Here is a 20,423-nt window from a genome sequence, read left to right on the forward strand (position 1 = left end):
ACCTCATACAGGTTAGATAAATGGCCTACTATTGAGCTATATCCCCAGCCTTCATACTATTTAATTTTTAAATTAAGCCAATATATTTATTCATTGACAAAGTAATATGTTGACAAACTAAGATGTTGAAGAAAAGAAAAACAACAGGATTACAAGGTCCTGTCCTAAGTTCAAGCTCTAGACTTTCTCATTGGAAAATGTGGTTTTTGTAACTTAGTTCAAAATCTATAGGACCATGTAGTTAGTATGAGTTATACATATCTACCATGGTTTGGTGTTATTTCCACAATGTAGCATTTTATAAAATTGTCTTCTAGGAGTCTTCCAATGGCACTATTGTGTATACTGGACCAATTTTGTGATGATTCCCCTTTTCTGGGTTGGAACAAGTAAACTCAGAGAAGATGGGTGGCTTGTTTTAAATGTCATGGTCATCACCTGGTAGTCCAGGACCAGAATCCATGTTTGTTTTTTGATTCAGTGTCCTTTTGTCTCCAGTAGAAACAACTTTATTTGGGACATGTTTTTTAATACTCCATGCTGCTTCTCTGGTTTCCTGCCATTATGTCCATTTTTCTTTTTGAATGGAACCCTAGTTAGAAGTTACAAGTGTTCTCACTAATGTCATCAGCATAGGTAGGTTTGCTCCCTCTTCCTTCATAGTCTTACTATGTCTGGAAAATTCTATGCCCAAATTACTTATTGTTTCTTTGTTTTATGGGATTGGGTACTGAAGAATCTCTTCCCACAGTTAAATGGAGCCATTTCTACAAGGCTAATGTCACTGCACAAGAATATTCAAGCCACATGATATTTGAGCTGGAAGGAAGCTCTCTTAGAGAATTGACTTGCTTGTTTCATAAATGAGTAACTGGAGATCATGTAACTTGTCCAAGACTCCACAGGGAAGAGGTGACATGGTATGCAGAGTCCAGTTCTGCTGACTTCTGGCCTAGGAGGCTTCCTCTCCTGCTGCAATAGCCATGGAAAACAATTGCCACAGTCCTCAGGGTTTAGATGATCCATGCTGGCAAGAAATGGATCACAATAAATAAAAACTCCAGCTGGGAAGAGAAAGTCTCAAAAAAAAAAAAAAGAGGCTGTATTGATCTTGTTTTCCTATGATTTCATTATTGTTTTTCAGAGTCTCACTGTATAGCTCAGGCTGGCTTAGAGAGCTCACTATATAGATGAGGTTGACCTTGAACTCACAGTGATAGTCCTGCCTCACTCTCCCAAGTACTGCTATTACATGTCTCATCCTTCATACCTGGCTCTAATATTTTATATATATCATACGTTTTAATCATATTCACCCCTTATTACTCTGTGTAGTCTGATGTACCTGGATCCCTTCTTCTATTCAGTAATTCCCCACCATGTTTTTCTCTTTTTATAAACCAGTGAGTTTAGTTAGGGTTGCTTGAATACACATGGGTGGGGATTTTTGTTTGTTTGTTTTCCCTGAATATTGGCAACTTAACAGTGGCTATACCACTGAGGACAGTTTAATTCTCTGTCGCTCAGCAGCCATTGGGGCCTCATGAACAGCACTCCCATCCGTGCTCGAACACTGCCAGGCTGGATCTACAGATAGTGAATAAGTACCTCTGCTACAAGTTTGTGAGTACAGTAATTGTGCTGTGCTCACCGGGCAGTGTTACACAGCAGTCCACTCTGTTCCGTTCTTTCCATCCCCTCTCTGAAGTGTTTGCTGAGCTTTGAGGTGGGATGTGATACAGATACCCTCTTTGGATCCAGGAACTAAGTAGTCACTTTGACTCATTATGACTCTTTATCAGCATGTTGCCCACTGCAAAAAAAAGAAACCTTTCTGACCAAGGTTGAGAACACCAATCTAATCGGGTAGTGGGTGCTCCCTCCCTGCCAGTGTCTATGACTTAGTCATGAGCTTTTTTCTTTTTATCAGTTTACAGTACCAGGCATGGATTCCTTTCTGTGGATAAAGTCTCTAATGAGAAAAAAAATCATTGATTGCTCCTGTAACAGTCATACCACTATTGTACCAGTGGGCGCATCTTACCTGGCAGGTCAGTATCGTAGCACACAGGGTCATTGGTGGGTAAGACTAAATGACTTTTCTCCTCGTGCTACCTGCGCAGCAGCAAGAAGGAAATTTCCTGCCTGTGTTCAGCTTAATTTCTCTGTGTTCTGGGTCCTACTCCAGCATTTTGGGTAGTCTGGACATCAGGATGTCTTCTAAATTCCTTGGGTCATTCTTTCGTGCAGGCGAGATTGCAGCATACAAGATTGCCTTGTGTGTAGGAGGCGCTAAAAGGTAGAAGGGTTTCATATGGAATGTGCATCCTGAGATGTACATTCCTGGCTTCTTTATTTCCATGGGGCTAGCTGTGTTATGCTGTGGTTTAGATTAGGTATAAAACCTAGTACATTCAGCCCCTAGCCATAGCCTTCATAGTCATAGCCATCCACTGAACTTTGAGCCGAAACTGACAGCCAAGATCCTCCTAATTGCTGCTCCATTGTCTCTGCTGTGGTGGGTGTTATCACATCTGCCTGTCATACTTCTGATGTTCTAATGTTGTTCTTCAGAGACATGGCCAGAAGCAGGCATCTGTGAAAAAGAAGCATACCTGCACTGACTTAGCTTTGGGTGAGCTCTGTCCTGGCCAGTAAGTTTCTGCCCAGGCCCTTCCAGCTTCTTGGGGCTCAGAGATTCCTGGGGCTAGAGCACCTAAGCTGCCTTGTTTCCTTTTGCTTCTAGGTGATTCTTATTTAGTCCAGGAGGAAGGGAAGGAGTGTATCCAAATCTAACCCCTTAGGGGATAGTGAGGATATATTCTTCCAGCTTGGAACAGGGCCCCTTGCTAAGTGCAATCGTCTCACAGTTTCTAAAGGCCTAAGGCAGTAGCTCTCTAACCCAATCACCTGGAGGGCTTGTTAAATTATAGCTCTGGGGGATTCCCCAAGCTTCTGATTAAGCAGGCTTGGACAGGGGGCCCAAGAATTTGCATCTTTAACACCTTCCCAGCAGATGCTCAGGATGCTGTTCAGGGTCTGACCGTGCTACAAGAGAGAGGAAGGATGTGGTGTGGTTTAGGAAATGCTCAAAAGATGCTGAGATGGGAATTGGAAATGACCTCTCAGCCAAGAAAACTGATCATTGATTTTTTTTTTTATTACAAAAGACCTACTACCTGCTAGGTGTTGTACAAGCCATGCTGCTGTATGTACCATTGCTATGTGAAGCAGCCAGTTTGATGTGGGTATGTGTGGATGATGGTCCAATAAAGAGATAGCCACGGTGCTCTGTAAGGGAGCACCTGGAGCTCACATGAGACATGCATTTTTCATAGGCAGAGGGAATGTGTCTCAGCGGTGGCTTCTGGGAGACGTTGAAGATGTTAGGGGACCACTGGTCAGTAGTATCCCAGGGGCAGCAAAAGAGAAGAGAGAATCAAGTGGGCGTGGGGGGAAAACAAGGGCTCAGTGCTGTGGGGAACTTAGTCTGGACAAGCAGAGGTTGCTGTCAGAAGCCGGTCCTTGTGGCCGAGAGCGTGGGCCACTCTGAAGCCGAGGGAGGTGGGTATGTGTTGAAGCAGGTGAGGAGGCATTTGGGTTTGTCAGCTCCCTGTCTGCAGGTTGGATAATGGACTAGAAAGAACATGTACATGCGAAGATACACAGGAAACAGTCACAGGAGGCCCCGTGAGAGTTATGAGGTCACCAGGGACACGACCCTTACATCATCTTGTCCTTGCATCACCCTCTCTGCCTCTGCTCCGCAGTTCGAGCTTTTCAAGACTGTGACCACGCAGGTCCCCTTAACACAGGTACTGGTTTCCAAGGGAAACTAAGTGACTGTATGTTAGGGAAACTTTGGAGCAGTTGAGTCACAAAAATGTATCCATGTGAGGGGTGTTTAGAAGGACTAGGCTATCTTACATCCTTAGCCTAGCCAAAGCCGGACAGTACCACTCCTAGCCCATTGTGTATTTGTGGAGAACTTTTAAGTTTTCCTGGCGTTAGCTAGGGTCACATTCCCCCCCTTCACTGACCTTGAGATAGATAAAAAGGCCTGAGCCACATGCTGGTAGCCATGTTTCCTTACCTCCCAGCCATTCCCTTGCAGTTTTGGTTTTAACTATGGCCGTCTCCCACCAACAGCACCAGCGCAGATCAAGGAAGATGGAGTTGCAAACCAGATTTGCACCACAGACACTGAGATGTAGGTTGCAGTGGCTAATAATAGTTGGATAGAGATAGATGTACAAGAGCCGGGCTCGGGGTGAGTTCTCACGTATCCCATCTGAAGATAAATCAACAGCGATGGATTTCATGTGGGGTGCTTCTTGCTGCAGTCTGGTAATGCAAATTTGATTTGTGGTTTCCTCCCAGGGCTCTTCATCACACAGTAATTGATACATCTCCAACAAATGGCTCTCGAGAAAATCAATTCTGACAGGTCTCATCGGCACCCAGATTGTCTAACAAGGATCCCTGCAGGCGCCACCTCCTCTGTGGCTCCCTTTCCTTGCTCACATCATGGAGTCCCCTTGGAAGCTCTAGGAAGGCTTCTGGAGGAGGGCATGGTGGTGGCAGGAGTCTCATGGCATAGTGGGATGGTTTGAAAGACAGCGGCTCCCAAAGGGAGTGACACTATTAGGAGGTGTGGCCCTGTTGAAGTGAGTGTGGCCTTGTTGGAGGAAGTACATCACAGTGGGGGCGGACTTTGAGGTCTCCTTTGCTCAAGATACCACCCAGTGTGTTAGAGTACTTCCTGTTACGTGCAAGCCAATATGTAGGACACCCGGCTACTTCTCCGCCACCATATCGCACCGTGATAATAATGGACTGAACTTCTGAAAATGTTAAACCACTCCAGCTAATTTTCCTTTTTTTTTTTTGTTTTTTGTTTTTTACGAGACAGGGTTTCTCTGTATTGTTTTGGAGGCTAGGTCCAGCCCGGCCTCGAACTCACAGAGATCCGCCTGCCTCTGCCTCCCGAGTGCTGGGATTAAAGGCGTGTGCCACCACCGCCCGGCTGCTAATTTTCCTTTGTAAGAGTTGCTGTGGTCATGGTGTCTCTCCACAGCAATAGAAATCCTAACTAAGACTCTTCGATTGGTGTTCCTTGTGAGCATTAGCACCCAGATCTCTGTGTCACCCTTGTCAAGGTGGCTTTGCTGCTTCAGGTCAACAAAGTCGGTGTGGTCTACAGGAGGAGAGCTGGAGTATGTCCCAGCGTGGAAAGGCTAGAAGAGTGACAGGTAACGGACATGACACCTGTCCATGTTTATCCTGGGGAAGAGGTATGATCCCAGTGCTAGGGGTGGGGCCCAGGTGGCTTGCTAATGACCACTTGGACTGTTTGGGGAACATGTTGCTAAAACTGTTTGGTCAATGTCTTCCGAAGACTTCCATTCGTTTTTAGCTGGCAAAGGCGATGTATCCTTTGATTCCACTTGATGCTTGGCTGCAAATAAAGGTCATCGTACAGTGTACTGTCAAAAGAGTCTGTCTTGGGGCATTTGGTTCTCCCTCTTTCTCTGCTGTCAGCCCGACTCTGTGAAACAGCATTAGAATGTCCAGTGTCTTCTTCTCCAGTAGTGTCAGTCACAGAAATCTTGTCTCCTCGGGTGCTTTGTTAGAGCAGGAAGGGATTTGAGCCTGTTTTGGAACTTCCTCCATAGTCCTCCCTTGCTTCCTACAATAGCTGTCATGTAACTGAATGTGTAAATCCCTCTCAATATCTGAATACACTTGCTTCCTATTTCTCATCCAGTACTTCTCGTGGCCTTCCAACTTAGATTCACCCAGCAGGACTGACCTAAGCAATGCCTCCTGTTCATTCTGTGAGTGACATGGTAGCTGTAGTTTCTAAGCTCCATCCTTGCCACATCCTAGTGCTTTTACTTAATAATAATAAAAATAAAAAACAGGGATTATGTATTAGATATCCGTTGCTTTGTAACAAATGACCTCATCATTTAAATGCTTCAAGCAGCTCCTGTTTGTTTCCTTATAGCTCCTATTGATTAGAATTTGATAGGACCCTAGCTGGGTGGTTCTGTGTCAGGTCTCTCATGAGATTGCTCTTACACATTGGCTATGACTGCAGACATCTGAAGGATGTCTTGGGCTGGGGATCTATCTGCTTCTAAGGTCACTCAAATGTGTGTTGAGGGGAGACCTCTTCATGCCTCTGTAGGGCCTTACTAGGGCAAGAGAGAGCAAGTGGGAATCTGTAGCATCGTTTATGCCCCAGGCTGAATGTTGCCATTCCTTCATTCTGTGCATTAGAAGTGAGTCTAAGTCTGTTCACACTCACAGGGAAGGGGAATTTCGTTGAACCTGCTGAAGCAAGTGCTGGGGCTGGAGAGACGACTCAGCAGGTGAAAGCACTTGCCACCAAGCCCGACTACCTGAGTTTGATGCCCAGGATCCCTTTGGTGGAAGGAGAGAACAAAGTCTTTTATGTTGTCATCTGATAGCCATATGTCCACCATGATAGTACACACGAAGTAAGATACATAAATTTTTAAAAATAGTGCATGAATGTTTGATGGCATATGTGTTTGTGGACCATGTGTGTACCTGGTGCCTGCAGAGACCGGAAGAAAAATCTGATCTCCTGGAACAGAAGTTACAGTCATGAGCTGCCATGTGGGTCCTCTTCAGGAAGTAACATGTTCTTAGCCATTGAGCCTTCCTTTCAGCCCCTTCTACACATTTTAAACCATTACAGGAAGTATGGCTCCTGGGTCTGCCTAAATGAGCAAGCAGAAGAGTTGAGTCCCTCCTCTGCTAAGGGCTCATTTCTCATGTGGGAGCCTCACAGACAGTCCCCCTGGACCCATGGGTTAAAGGTGGAAAAGGGTCAGGACATAGTCTGACAACAGTTACTGACTAGAGAGTATTGCATCTATGTTTTTCTTTGCCTTTGCAGATCTCACAATGACACCCTTCACGTGTACCACACAATTCCCACCATCCCTTTGAAGGCATTGTCTGTTGGCTGCATTTCTTCTCTCTGCAGAAAGAGGAGGAATGGGCAGTTTGAAGAAGAGTTGGTTTAAACTGTTGAGTGGTTTATAGCTCCTTTCTACTGGTCCTAGGTGAATTCCCTCTTTGGATAATGAGGCCAGTCGTTCTCAGCTTTTGCATCCATACCTGGGGATTTTTAAGTAGTGTGAAGCCTCCCCCCCCACAGTGAGTCTGAGTTAGCTTATAGAGCTAACCCTGCAGTGGTCCAGATGCAGACAAAGTTTGAGAAGCCTGGACCTAGTGGACTTCTCAAGTTTCTACCTACCCCAAGCTTTCCTCTCTGTAGTGGCGAATTTGGGAGCATCAATGTCTTACAAACCTCGGATGGCATATTGCAGAAGGAGTGGCTTCATGTTCATCACAGTGGCTACAATTTCTGCCAAAGGACTGATGCTGGGAGTTCAGCAGGGAGAGATTCCAAGAGAGAAACCAAACAGTTTATCACATCTAAGCATCTGTGTACTGCTTGCTACTTTACAACATGTCTTAGCTGTTGCTTGCTACAACAGTCCAGGGAATCCGTCCAAACTCTTGTGCCTTTCTTTTCTTCTCCTTTAAATAATAACATGCACCTGCAGTATTGTTCTGGGAATAACACAGAGACTAATCATTTCTCATCCACTTTATGTATCCCTGGAAGCTACAGGATATGAAGCTAGTTGAAGAAACAAACAAGTATCTGTGGCATGGCTCATAATTTAAACGTGTGTGTGTGTGTGTGTGTGTGTGTGTGTGTGTGTGTGTGTGTGTGTGTGTACACATCCATCTTTTTATAACCTGGGCCATGCAGATTCTTCGATCTGGTGAGAGTAAGATATCCTGAGTGTTAGAACTAGGTGCAGGCTGTTGATTTCCTGTTGTTCTCTTCCCACAAACTGTGTCCCCAACTTTTGATAGTCACCTTGTGCCCTTGTGGTACGTATGGCACACCAAGCTGGCAACAAACCTTCGTGGAGGGGTCGTCTGTGTTCCCTCTGCGTCCCATACCAGGAGACCTTGGTTGCACTAGGCAGTGGGAGTCATCCAGTCCTGTATTTATCTTTGATGATCACTGATGGAGTTCATTTAACTCAAGAGCTTACATGGATAGCAAAAGGATTGGATGGCAATGCTGTATGTGATGATTATAGATTGGCCTGTACATGAAATACTAGTAGACATAAAATACAGTCTTTTACCACACAAGCAATAATACGCATTAATAGAATCATTCCATACTCCCTTCTCCAAGGAACTGTTGGTACCCACAGCCTTATACTGTGGAAGAGAATGCCTTTCTTAGAAATATCTTTCTGTTTTGATCTTGTCTTTGAGTGGCCAGAGATGGATAGAGGAGGAGCAAGGAGAAGAGGGGCAGGAGGAGAAAGAAGGGGAGGAGGGGAGATATTATGTTCTAATCTGAAATTAAGCTTTATATCTGTCCAGTGTGTTTAGATGCTTGGTCTCAGAGGAACCTCTAAAATAATATCACTTCTTGGCACCAGCCCCAGGGGTTCTGACCTGACTGGCCAGCGATATATTTCACAGGTCAAGCTAGATCAGTATTTTAAAAGTTCCCTTTTACAGTTTAGGCTGTGAATGACTAAAAGTTACATTAGTCACATCTCCCTGGTCCTTCATACTATTGCCCTTATCTCCTACTGTACAGATTCCTCCAAAGCTGATCCTCAAGGAAATGCCCTACCTTCCAGGCAGTATTCTGCTGGCATGAGTAGGGGTTCGAACCCCCTCTTGCCCTCTTTTTGCCCTTTCTCTTAGCTGTCTGTGGTAACGGGTTAGTCGTATTTTGACCAATGGGAATCTTGGTATCCAGCAAGTTAAATGCTGCCTGGCAGCTGTCCATGGTGTGTTGAAATCTGACTCTTCTCTTTTCTGTGTTCCCTCCTCAGACACTACCATGGGTGCTGTTTTCCATCAGTCCATTTGCATACGGGCTGCATCTTCTCAACAAGGGGCTCAGTGAATTGAGCATAACCATCTTAGAAGTGACCCATAACATGAATGGGAAACAGATGTTGAGGGTCTCTCTGCAGCAACAGGAAGCCCACATCTGTCTATTCATAAAGGACTTTACAGAGTCCTTTATAGTATTTGTGTTCCAAGAGCCTTTTGAAATTCTAATTCCTGGCTTTAGAAAACAGTTCTGAGCCACTTTCAGATCAATATTGGTTTGTCGAAGCTGCCAAGTTTGAGTTGATCAGCTTAGCTAAAAGATTACCAGCAGGAATTACTGCGAATGGCCATACTTGAGGCAAAGTATCTCTAGTTAGCAGTCCTATAAGAAATGTAAGAGGTGGGGTTACTATAAAATTAAAAATGGAAATCATGCCCTTCTATCTGAGATCAGAAGCATCTGGAAGTTCTTGGTGTCGTGGAGGTGAGAGCTGCTTAGATGCCTGTGTGACCTGACTGTGAATTTCAGCGGGGCAGGTAATCTGAACTTCAGGGTCCACCTCTGTAAATATGGGGCAGTAATTGTACCGCTGTCCTGAAGAAGAAGTAAGATGGTTCATATAAAACACATGCAACACGGAAAGCTCTGAGGTGCTCAGCAGGTTTTAGAGACGTGTGTTTCAGTTCTCCTTGCGTTATCCACATAAAGGAGGAATGGGATTTCTCTCCCATAGATCCAGGGGAAATGCTCAAAATGTTCTGATTTCAGGCAAGAACCTCCATATATTCCCGATGTATTTATTATTAGGGTTATGTATTTAGTATTAGGATTTTGGGGAATTCTGATTTGCATGCTATTGCCATCTGGTGGTGATACCCTCAAATTGCAGGATGTTTCTGAGGACAAATTTTTTTTTCTATTTCCATATGAAAAAAATATATTGAAATGACAGCTGGTGAAAGCAGAGCATTGTATTTTTCGGAGCGTGCTTATATCTTCTGTCAGATACACTGCCGAGAGAAGCCTCTAGATAGAGTAGGTGCAAATGAGAAAGGGCTAGAAGAGGCTGCTGTGTGTGAATGCCTCCCTCGTGCTTCCTGTGCTCAGAGCTGCTTGTGCTGCCCCTGCCATTAGTTGTCACACTCAGAAGGTAGAGACAGGCTGTGCTGTGATTTTGAGGCCATCGTACTCTATATAGAGAGTTACAGGCCAGCCAAAATTTGAAGAAGAGCAAGCAGGGGCATATGGGAGGCTTTGGAGGGAGGAAAGGGAAGAGGGGATGATACAATTATGTTATAATCTCAAAAGAATTCTATGTTGAAATCTGTTCCCCAGTAGGAGAGTGTATTCCCTGTGTAGGGGAAGTCTTGAGATCTCTGCTTTCAGTAATGAGATCAACACCCATCTTCCAACACCTTGATCTTCTCCTCCCAGTCTCCAGAACTCGAGGCCTACATTTCTGTCACCTGTGGTTCATTTAGTATGGAGTATTTGGGATCCATTTACTATGCAGTACTTTGTTCCTTTGTCTGCAGTGCTGTGGTCAGACTCGGAGCCTTGAGCATGCCTGACGAGTGCTCTACGACAGGTGAGGTCCTGTGCTACTGCCCTCGTGGACCAGAACAGCAATCTGGGGTACACTCTTAGCTGCCTTCTATCATTGCACAACTTCCAGGTAGGAAAGGGTTAATTAGGTTCCTCAGTCTTCCTAAGAGGCCTTTCCAAGGTGAGGCTTATTTGAGTCATTCACTGCTCTTTCTTGTGACTTCTGTTTTAATTTTCTAGTGACCCTTTTCTAGAAGCTTGAACGGTCTTCAGTTTGGGGCTTTTCAGTCCAACTGATCCCATTCTTTTGGTACCCAGGGCAGGACAGCAAGCACTTCCAGTGGAAGTAAGCAGCTGAACAATGGCCCCTGAGGCCAGAGAGAAAGGGAAGGGAAGGGGCTAGGATCCTACTGTCTGCTCTGAGGTATGCTTCCCATGCCTGGGAGACATCCCGGCAGGCCCCACTTCTTAGCACCAGACTGGAAACTCAGCCTTCAGCACACGAACCTCTGCAGTGCATTGAAGAGGTAAACTCTAGCAAGTGCCTTGTCCAGATTTTGGAAGGGAGTCAGAGCTGGGTGTGGTCTGCCAGGCCTCTCCCATCAGGTGAAACCCATGATGAAGGTCAGGTAAAGGGTAATCAAGGAAAGCAGGAGGTAAAAACACATAGCCTACTTAACCTCCTCAAAGCTATGTAATACACAGAAGGGGCTAGAATTCTCTGTCTAGATGGCGCCATTCACATCAGTCTCCCTAAGTGAAATGAAGCCTGCCATGTCAATTATTTACTCCTGTGTACCTTAAAATAACAATGATTTATTATTTCTCAAACTTTTGCAATTTGGACAAGGATGAGCTATCATGTAAGGTTATATTTGGCTTCTCTTGACCGCTGGCTGGTTTGGATAGGGTCTTTGTGACCAGTCTATGTCCAGCTTGAGTTTTTTTCAGCAAGCAGTCTCAAGGTAGCTGAGCATCCTACATACAGGCCTCTGGGGAAGGAAGCTGAAATCGTTCATTATTTTAAGGTGCCTGGCTTCAAAGTCTCAACACAAGCATCATTTCTACTGCCCAGGTGCACAGGGAGGAGAATAAAATTCTTGTGGGGTGGGGCAGCATGCTCACACAGTGATGGGAGGCTCCATGACAGCCCTGTAAGAGATCTGCTTACCACAGTAGCAGCCCGTGTCTGCTCACTAAGACAGACACATTTTCTACTATGTACCGTCCTCAGACACAAAACAGATTGTTACACCCACCAAGCATGCAGGAGGCGTTAAAAACATCAGGAACAGCAGACTCGCCTCAAATAGCCTAAGAATGACCCTGGAACACAGCTCCGGCTGTTTTAAGGGCTGCTTTTATCTCCAGGGATCATCTTATTTTCAGGGATCATGGTCTTGGGAGTAAAGCTTTCTCACAGTATTTAACCCAAACTCAGTTCAAATAGGTATTTATGGATAGAAAAATTATTGGAGAAATGACACACACACACAAAATAACCTGTCAGATGAAAAAAAAACAAAAACAAAAATATCAACTCTAAAGGCACCGTAAAGATGTGTTTAGGGGGAGATGGTACTGTTGATAAAGTGCCTTCCTTGTAAGCAATCCTCAGAGCCCGTGTGTGTGTGTGTGTGTGTGTGTGTGTGTGTGTTTAAAACTGAGTGTGGTGGTGCACATTCACAATTTCAGAGTTGGGGAGGAGAGGACAGATCCCTGGGACTCACTGGCCAGCCAGAGGAGCCTGCATGGTGAGTTCCATGCCAGTGAGAGACCCTATCTTAAAACAAAATAAAACAAAACCCCAAAAGATGGACACACACACACACACACACACACACACACACACACACACGCACACACACACACACATACACACACACACAGGTGGCCTTCGGTCATATATACACTTCTCCAATTGCTGAGGTTACTGCATGGTTCTCCCATTCAGTCTTCACCCATTCATTCACCCACAATCTTACTCCCTGCAAAAACGTTTTAGTTAGCTCCCTTTTGCCTTAAGAGAATTGGGTAGAAGAGCAATTAATAGAGAGTTCACAGCTGGAGCCTCGTGTTCCGTGTGGCTGTCTGCTCACCTGCAGAATCATAAGACACTGTATTTATAGCCCAGCTGGTTCCTTACAATCCTTACAGATGTGTTGTTGTTACTCTTTTCCCACCACGCCTGACTTGCTGTTTGTAGCCAGTTGCCCAGTTGAAGGAGTACACAATGAGATATGTCCTTATCCAATCCTGGTAGTGACTTCTTCCTTGGAGGAGGATTTAAGGCCTTAGAGCATGGGCCTGCCTTAGTTATTCCTCTCTTGTTGTGACAAAACACCATAACCAAGGCAACTCATAGAAGAAAGAGTTTATTGTGGTGGACTCAGAAGATGAGTCCATGGCCGCTTGGTGGGGAGCATGGCGGCAGGCAGGCATGGCGCTGGAGCAGTAGCTGAGACATTACATGTGATTCACAAGCGTGAGGCAGAGAAAAGTCTCACTGGGGATGGCATGGGTGTTTGAAACCTCAAAGCCCACCTCCAGTGAAACATCTTTTCCCACAAGGCCACACTTCCCAAAGAGGTCCACCACCTGGGACCAAGTATTCAAACACATGAGCATATGGGGGTGATTCTCATCCAAACCACCACAGTCACATAGGAAAAAGATGGGAACAGTACCGTGCTCAGTGACAGAGGCACTTCCGTATCTGTCCCTTTGGATCAGAGCTGAGCAGGAATGGCTGATGGTTCCCCATTAGTAGCCTTGTGGACCTGTGAGGCCAGGCCAGAACATCTCACACAAGTTAATGAGGAAACTTTCTCAGCAGCAACTAATGGACCTTCCTGCTGGGATGAAATTAGAACTGAAGGTAAACATAGATACATCATCAGAGTGGAATAACAATGTGATACATGCAGGAAGAGCTGAACATGGATTAATGATTCTTTGCCAACAGAACTCATCAAAGCACTACTGTGGACTGTGCAGAGGGAGTCTGGGGGGACAATGTATCCTGCCTGCTAGGGACTTATTCATCATGGCCCTTTGGGTCTGAGTTATAGGGCTGTCCAGAGGACAGCACTTAGCATGTCATTGGCAGTCGGGATGGGTGAGTATCGGGCAAGCTGGTACTAGCGCAGGGCAGTAACTGCATGAGCATTTTGTGCTTGAGTGAGTCTCTGCTTCTGGACTCTAGAGGTCAAAATCAAAGCTCTTCCTTGATTAAGCTTCTCTTTTAAAATGTGATAATGCTTATTGAAATTCAAATTCACATTGGTGCAGTTGTTGACCTGACCTTGCATTCACTTGAACATTAGGAAAATGTGCTTTGTGGGGAAATCAGAGATCATCATAATATTTGTCTACTGTATTAGTGGTGCAAACTATTTTTTTTTTTTGATTTTTCGAGACAGGGTTTCTCTGTGGCTTTGGAGGCTGTCCTGGAACTTGCTTGGTAGTCCAGGCTGGTCTCGAACTCACAGAGATCCGCCTGCCTCTGCCTCCCGAGTGCTGGGATTAAAGGCGTGCGCCACCAACGCCCGGCGCAAACTATTTCTTTTATGCATGACTTTATTTCTTCTCACAGAAAACCTCTTCAGTGGGGACATCCTAGGAAACATGACACTTAGCAGTGAGACGAGAATCCCACGAGAGACAAAGAATATCATTGAGACTGAACCTGGGCCTCCTACATTTTGGGGCCACACCTTTCCCTTAACCCTACCTCATGTAGATGCTTCCTGCACCAGTAGTTGGCAGTAACCATACTGACTTAAGAGGTTTCTTTTAGCATCTAGTAAAAACTGGGACCCGGTAAAATTGTTGAGATGTAGTCTGTGACAGTGCAGAGCTGGGTTACTTTGGAGCGTGCCCTGTTATTAGTTTATTTGTCCTGGGTAGCCAGGGGGCAGCTGCAGGGATCAAGCTTTGTGTTTGTTTCATGTATTCCTGGATTACAGAGCATTGTGTACACAGTTGTCTGCCGGCGCCATTTGTTTGATGTGTCCAAAGCTGATGCACAGATGAGCATCACCACCACTCTTTCTCTTTCGGAGGAAGAAAGGCTCAGGAAGGTGAAGCCAACAGAGAACAAGAGACCAAAAGCACTAGCCTTGAGCCACATGCCTCTGATACATGTATGTGACCAGGGCTGTTGGCTTCACCTATCACGATGTGATAGGAGGTAGTTAGTGGAATAGAGAATGGAGAGTCCAGAAATAGCCCCTTACATATACAGGGGAAAGACAAAAACAGCGTGTCTGGAAGGCTTGCAGCCTCAGCCTGACATGGGTATGAAATGATCTTGGAGGAACCCTAGAGGAGACAATACAAGCCAGTATAGGGTTCAAGGATATGCCAAGTAACTTTTGGGGGCTTGAGTCAGCTTTCTACTTGGTAAGTAGTACTTGAGGGGCATGACAGTTCAGACAATTGGAAACTGATGACATGGAGAGCCAGAGAAGAAATACCACTGGGGACGAGAACAACCATATCCACTCTCTTTGAAGCAGGATGAGGACATCCTACTCTCCGTGTTCTTTGATAGAGTTCCCTGGCCCTTAGACAGCAGACGCAGCTAACTCGTGTTGTTAGCAAAGTGACCAGAAGCCCTCTGCTTGGCGCTTCTCTCTTTGTCAAGCTGTGTGACTGAAGGCACACACTGATTTAGGTCTCTTCCCTTCATTGTTCTGCAGGTTGGTGATCCTTAATTCTCCCATTATCTCTCTTCTGGTGTGGATTCCATCCCTGATGGTTCCATGCCAGCCTCAAGACCCTGGCGAAAAACAGATTGATGCTGATGTTTGCCTCTCTTCAACCCCTGCCATCTGATAAAAACTCCTTCCTATTAAATTGGCTTCATGTCTTCATCAAAAATCAATTGCACATGTAAGGGGCTATTTCTAGATTCTCCACTCTATTCATTGATCTATTTGTGTCTTTATTCGAGCACCACACTTTTTTTACTCCTGTAGATTCCTGGTAAATCTTGATATAGATTGCGTGGGACTGTGATTTTTGTTCTTCTATTTTTAAATAGTGTCTTGCAATTTTTAAAAGATCCTTTGCATTTTCAGGGATATTTTAGACTCTCCTAGTCAATTTCTTCCAATTAGTCTGCCAGGGCTGTAAAAGGTTCAGTGGGTGTCCTGACCCATTGTGTGTGTGTATGGGGGGGGGGGGGATGGACAAGGCTCTCTCACTTATACTAAGAGCAGTAATTGCCAACCTCTCTCAGGGCTTGTGCTCAGCCTGGCCCTTAGCTTATCTTCACAATGACCCAGTTTCATACCACAAATGGAGGATACCCTGTTAAGAAAGTCTGAACAGAAGCTGTCCAAGTGTCTGCAAGTAATAATCATGGAAGCTATGTGTTTTGGAGTGGAATGTATATACTGTGCCATTCATTATACATTGGAACTATGTGATCGGTTTTTTAATTTTGAATGTATAGGGATTACAGTTAAGAGATGAATCTCAGAAGAGACTTTGAACTTTGGACTTTTAGACATTGTTGAGACAGTGATAATGGAGACTTTTGAAGTTGAACTAGATGCATTTTGCATTATATTGTTACAAGATTATGGGGGGGCCAGGGAGTGGAATGTGGTAGTTTGGATGTAATAGGCCCACATCTCTCATAGGGAGTGGCACTATTAGGAGGTGTGGCTTTGTTGGAGTGGGAATGGCCTTGTTGGAGGAAGTGTATTACTGTGGGGACAGGCTTTGAGGTCTCTCATATACTTAAGATACCACCTAGTGAGACATAACACTTACCTGTTGCCTATAAATGTAGGACTGTCTGCTCCTTCTCCAGCATCATGTTTGCCTGTATCCTTCCATGATTATAATGGACTGAATCTCTGAACTGTAAGTGAGCCACAATTAAATGTTTTCTTTGTTAGAGTTGTCCTGGTCATTGTGTCTCTTCACAGCAATAGAAACCCTAACTAAGACACTCATTATGTAGCCCAGGCTGATCCTGAACTTCTGGCAGTTCTCCTGCCTCTACCTTTTGAGTGAAATTGTTGGTGTATACCATCGAAACTGGCAAACGTGTTTTATTTCTTCATTGTGGTGATATTCCGATGGATGGATGAAGCATTCTAAACCTATTAAATCACTTAAGAACTGTGTAAATTCCACCTAAATGCTAAGAAGCACTATTAACAATAACACCTGAATTGACGATACTATGGATCTGAACAACCAGCACCAAGGGTTGTTATCCTCACAATATGATTGTTTAAAGTGGCCTGCAATTGTTTTCACCGTCTTCATCACACACTTGCTATTTACTGAAGTCCTAGCTGATGATTGTTGAGTGTCTCTTCTCAGCTGTGAATTGCTTCAAAGCAGTGCGCCTTTAGGAAACACCTTCTGTTTATTCAGGAGGCCTGTGTGCAGCTCAGGAAGGAACTTGGATAAACAATAGTGGTGTTTCAGAAAGGAAAAGAACGGCTCTGAATCAAATAGGACTAAGTGCCAGAATCTTTTTAGAGCTTAATATATGTGTTCATCAACTTACCTCTTACAACACCTCCATTAGCTTGGGTGTGTCTGTCAAACCCCTGAGCTGTCCTTGAGCTCCAGTGAGGTAAAGGACTTGTTCAGGTTGCATCTGATATTTCCAATGGTTTTAGGTGACCCTTGTGAAAGGGTTGTTTGTCTACTCCCCAAAGGGTTCAAGTAAGACATACAGGTTGAGAACCACTAATCTAAACTCTACTAAGTCTACTTTCTCAATGGCTTTTACTAATGTGGCCGTGTTGACTACCTTTTAGTTGCTTCAAGTAAGAGAGAAAGAAGATTTGAGATCCTGGTCATGATGATCATGGACCGAGAGACTCTGGTAGGACACAGCCTACTGTTGGATATGGGGAGATGGCCCATCTGTACTGGAGATACCTTAACTACTCATCTCCAGCTAAGGTCTTCTAAGATATGTTAGGCCTTGACATTTCAGTCTCTAAAATGGAGTTAATAGATGTAGGTAATGTCAAACATCTTCATGTCATGCTGTGAAGTTGTAAATGTGAGGAAGGAGTAGTTTCTGCCTGCCAGGGATTTATACCTTGATCTTGTCACTCAGAAGAATGGCAACTCCCAGATTGTGGCCTCCTGCTTTCTGCACTGCTACACCACTGCTTGTTGGTGGTTGACCTTGGTCAATCCCAGTCTCTCCTTTTACACATATTAAGTAATTCATTCCTGACTCTCCTGTCTACAATGAGCCTTGCTTACCCCCCACCAAAAGAAATCCTTTCCCAGACTTTTCACACGAGACCTAAACATGAGTCATTGCTATATTTTTAGAAAGATTCAGAAGTAAACTCCATGTTATGTTGCTTTCAGTTCATGGATAAATTTTGCTTTTACTTTTCCCACATACCTTTCTCTTTCTTAAGCTGACATTAAACTCTACTGTTTTTGCTTTCACCACTATTAAAGTCCTCCCCCTGTTTCAGGAGCCAGTCTAGTTAGTATTCAGGATCTTTCTCACTGGGTCTTAGGGTCCATTGAGAACTCTTGATATTTCTTGTCTTCTCTTGCTTTCTCAAGTGACTGAGAAGTCTTAACTTTTGGCCAGATGACCCCAAATCTTGCAATTAGACTATTATTACTGGTTTGTAAGACCTCCACCAAGGAGGCTTCTTGTTGTGTCATATATCCATGGGACAGGATATCTACATGACTGGTGATGTTAACCCTGATCCCTTGATTAGTCATCCAGCTCCCCTCCCAAAACTCTCCCCATTGACTATTCTTACCCTTTTCTTTGGAAAAAAGTGTGTCCCTAAGTCTAGCATACCCCAGACTTTACTTCCTGGAGCAGAGTGTATTATTTGGATGGACATGTTTTGAGCAAAATTAGTCATCAGCCTATTTATGAGATAGTCCAGTCTCACACTGCACTTAACTTCTGCTTTGTTCTTCAAAAGTATTGTCAAATTATCCTGATTAGAAATTATATAGAATCTTACTAGTTCTCACTTCCCTGATCTGTAAAGAGAATGGATTTCAAAAGAACACATCAGTTTTGACTTGACCTCTAAGCTGAGATTTATAGAGCTAAGCATGGCAGTATATGCTTACCCAAAGAGTCTGTGTCTCTGGCTGTATTTCTACTGATCATACCAGCAGAGCCTCAGCACAAGTGACTTCACCCAAACGTTTTTTACCTTGTGTTTTCTGCTTGCCTGCAGAGCATTATCCTAAGTCATTTAGAGAGATGTTTGTGAAAGTAGCCTTGGATTTTAATCCGTTTATTGTATTAAAGCCTCTAAATGGGAGTACTCTCCTCTAAGGGGTGCCAAGCCGATTATGACATATAATTAAGTAATGTCTGTATTTTCAAAACCCAGAGTCTCCCTAGGAGTTGAGTTAGTTTGGTAGAGTTGGTTTAGAGGCTGTCATGAATCCTGAAGGAGAACACTGTATCTGGTACACTTCATGGATTATGCCTGTTCCCCTCAGCTGTGGTTTGAGAATAGTCTGTGGTTTGTGCCTTGGTGTCCTGTGGAAGTTAGCTGCAGTGACAGCAGCTCTTTCTGGTTGTCTGTGAAGCAGAATGTCAGCTTACTACAAGATGCCCTGCCCCTCCCCAGTCAGGCATCTTAGGGAAACTGGTCCCCACCCCAACATGAACTCAAAGATCCAGTTAGTTAAGAACTTCAGCCCATGATGACCCAAGGAAGGCACACATGACCCCGAAGAGGCCATGAGAAGGGCTTGCTGGGGGCCTGTGGGAAAGGTTTCCCTCTTCCTAAGATCTAGCCTAAGTGGTTCCTCTGACTGTGACTTCATCATGCCCGTTGTGTGATTCTGTGTGTGCATGAGCATGCTAATAGATATTAACCTTCTGGTTAGATTTCATTTAAGTCTTGCTGTACTCTTATCTCTTACTTTCTCAAGCTAGAGCTGTGGAGCATTACAAAACACCCTGGCAGGCTGATTTGGCTGGCGGAAGACAGATCTGTTCCTGTTCCTGGTTCTGTTCTCATTGGGTCTGATGGGACAGTGAGTTATTGACCTTAGAACTCAGCCTGTTCCACTTTAGCTGGCCTCCATTTCCCTGGTAAGCCCTCTGTCCCTGCTGTAAAAGCTACAGCAGGGACCCTGAGCCATCAAGGCACAATGCCAAGGAATACCCACTTTTCCTCTCTCCCTGCTGCCACCCCAAAAAGGGGCCTCTGAGATAGGTAACTTGATGCCAGTTTCTTGCCTATACTCTACCTCCCCCTACCTCTCCTCCTCATATACCACACACACACATAACATTCTTGTGGTTCCTGCAGGAACCATGCCTGTTCCCAAACTGCTACACTGTCATTTCTCTACAGCCTCATTTTCCTATGCCAGATCCATCTGGTCAACCTTGACTTCTCTGTGCCTCAGTGTGTACCAGCAACATGATTTTAATAGAATCTCTTTGTGGCCTGTTGTGAGAAAACTGGTTTGTATATGCGAAGTGCAGATCACTGCCTGACATCTTGTAATAGTAGTAATTAGTACTAGTAAACATTCATTCCTTTTATCTCCTCTAACAGCCTTCTATTATCTGAGTCAGATGCCACAAGAGCTTGTATTAATGTTCCCTTCTACTCCGCGGGGTCCTTCCACCCAGAGCTTACTTTTGTTCTGTGTGCATGGATTTCTAACAACATTAATTTGCCTCCTGAGTTCCCAGCTCAGTGCAGTAGTTACTTTTCTTCCTACTGTGACAAATGGCTGACAGACTCAACCTTAAGAGAGGGACCATACGTCTCGGCTCATTGTTTCAGGGGGTTTCATCCATCATGGCTGGGAAGGAATCGTGGAACAGCTTAATTCATTGTAGCAGGAGCATGAGGCTGAGGCTGCTCACATTTTGGAAGACCAAGAAGCAGAGGGAAAACTGCAGCTCCTGACTTCCTCCCTTTTATTCCATTGATCCCCCAGCTCATGG

General features: G+C 44.7%; 1 protein-coding gene across 4 annotated transcripts in view; it reads left to right on the top strand.

Annotated features, from left to right (window-relative positions):
• Mapk4 (mitogen-activated protein kinase 4) overlaps nucleotides 1-20,423 on the top strand; it is a 131,232-nt gene that overhangs the window by 11,075 nt on the left and 99,734 nt on the right. Inside the window, exon 1 of one of the 4 annotated variants that reach the window (XM_013118062.3) lies at nucleotides 10,470-10,598. The exons of the other annotated variants lie outside the window; for them this stretch is intronic. The gene's annotated coding sequence lies outside the window, so the exon portion shown is untranslated. Of the gene's footprint in view, nucleotides 1-10,469; nucleotides 10,599-20,423 lie in introns of those variants that run through there. 4 annotated transcript variants of the gene reach the window in all.

The sequence above is a fragment of the Mesocricetus auratus genome, unplaced genomic scaffold, assembly GCF_017639785.1.
Source record: "Mesocricetus auratus isolate SY011 unplaced genomic scaffold, BCM_Maur_2.0 Super-Scaffold_6730, whole genome shotgun sequence".
NCBI lineage: Eukaryota > Metazoa > Chordata > Mammalia > Rodentia > Cricetidae > Mesocricetus > Mesocricetus auratus.